This window comes from Austrofundulus limnaeus, unplaced genomic scaffold (genome assembly GCF_001266775.1).
Source record: "Austrofundulus limnaeus strain Quisiro unplaced genomic scaffold, Austrofundulus_limnaeus-1.0 Scaffold653, whole genome shotgun sequence".
NCBI lineage: Eukaryota > Metazoa > Chordata > Actinopteri > Cyprinodontiformes > Rivulidae > Austrofundulus > Austrofundulus limnaeus.
Window position 1 is genome coordinate 56,906 of NW_013953055.1, and position 1,782 is coordinate 58,687.

Genomic DNA, 1,782 nt, shown 5'->3' on the forward strand with positions numbered 1-1,782 from the left:
GTGATTTTTGGGCGTGGTGCTGGTTATAAAGTCTGACAGCTGCAGGGAGGAAGGATCTGCAATAACGCTCCTTTGTGCACCTCGGATTTATCAGTCTGTCACTGAAGGGGCTCTCCAGTTCAGCCACAGCTTCATGGGGTGGGAGACGTTGTTCATCAACAATGTTATTTTAGTCAGAGTTCTTCTGTCTCTCACCACCTGCACTGTGTCGAGGGGGCATCCCAGCACAGAGCTGGCCTTCCTGCTTAGTTTATCTAATTGATTGATTGATCGATTGAAAATATTCGGCCATGTCTGTTAGCAAAATATAACATGATTTACTGGACTGCAATGATCCCTCAGAAAAAAAAGTTAGATGAACATCAACAACTGATAGACCATTTGGGTTTGCTTTAAAAAACAAACATATATCTGTGAATGATATGCAGTGACCTTTTTAGTGAAACTAATGTGTATAAAATTAGACACGTGCTCCAAATACATTCAGAGTTTTTYTCTGGTAGGATCTATTAAAGGTCAGCTCTAGACTTTTGCTCTGGTCTTTGCTTATTTCTGTTGTTTCATTTTAATTGGCCCTTCCTGTCTCTTCACCACCACCGCCACCTTGTGCACAACAGCAAACACTGCAGCGTCTCAAGAAGAGCTTCGCTGACGTCAACACGCTGACTGACGTCGTTGAGCTCCTCGCGCTGTCAGTGGACGAGAGTGGCTGTGGTTCAGTGCTGCGTGGAAGTTAGCAAGCCAAGTATTCACTGCAAAATCCACAGATTTGTTCAGGTATGTTGTGTAACTAATGCAGATATTTCGTTTAATTAATTTATTCAGACTTGAAAGTCGCCTTAACTCCAAGCAGACTTTTATAAAACTGTGTTCAAGGTAAGTTAGGAATGTGCAGAGGAGCTAACTGCTAACCCCTGCATCAATGCCCTGCACGCCCCCTAAGAAGTTACACACAAAACTGCTTTCTGTTTCTGTCTTGTTTTAGTTCTGACCACTTCTTATTTGTGTTTATTAGTTTAAAGGGATTTGAGTCATACTTTAAAGATTCAGACAACTCTTTGTGCACTTCGGCTGACATAAAATGCGTCTAAAAAGATGTGTTATTGTGCAGTTTTCTGTTGTAGTTTATCAGATAATTTAAGGTTTTACTGAAGGTTAACTACAGAATAGGAACATTATGCAAAACTGGCTGTTTTATAATAATATTTACTTTTGTTCATACTTTAATGTAAAACTACATTTGTGCAGCAAAGATCAGTGGAAGAAGAGCCCGAGTTTGGCCAAAAAAAATTAAAATAAAATAAAGTAGTAGTCTGAGAAGCTAGTTCAGGACATTCAGCTGATAAAACCAAGAAATGAATGATTAACAGTCTTCTGCAGAACCTGAAGAGGTCACTGAATCAGGTGGGTTGGAGAAGAGAAATGGTTGAAACATAGTGGTCCACCAGGACTGGACCCCCCTGGCCTATGGTTTTATGTATCAGAACATAATCAATCTTTACTACACCAGTCCTGTAAATTTATTTAGTTTCAACCTCAAGTGTAGAAAAACACAACAGATTGTACCACGTTATTAAATCTGTGACAAAGTCCATCAGATTGAAGAGTTTCAGCATCAACCAGGTTCAYCACCTGATGGTCCAGTTTGTTCAGGTTCAGGAGGTTCTGCATCTCCCCAGCAGGTATGGGTCATTTAGTGGGTTTGTAAAAAGTCAAAACCACTGTTTTTCTGTTCCTACAGTTTAACACACACACACACACACATATATATATGTGTGTGTG

The 1,782-nt window shown here is 40.1% G+C and overlaps 1 protein-coding gene across 1 annotated transcript in view; it reads left to right on the forward strand.

The window, feature by feature from the left end:
• Positions 1 to 668: 668 nt before the first annotated feature.
• Positions 669 to 1,782, forward strand: part of esd (esterase D/formylglutathione hydrolase) — a 3,700-nt gene continuing 2,586 nt past the window's right edge. The window contains exon 1 of the mRNA XM_014027495.1: positions 669 to 777. The gene's annotated coding sequence lies outside the window, so the exon portion shown is untranslated. The remainder of the gene's footprint in view (positions 778 to 1,782) is intronic.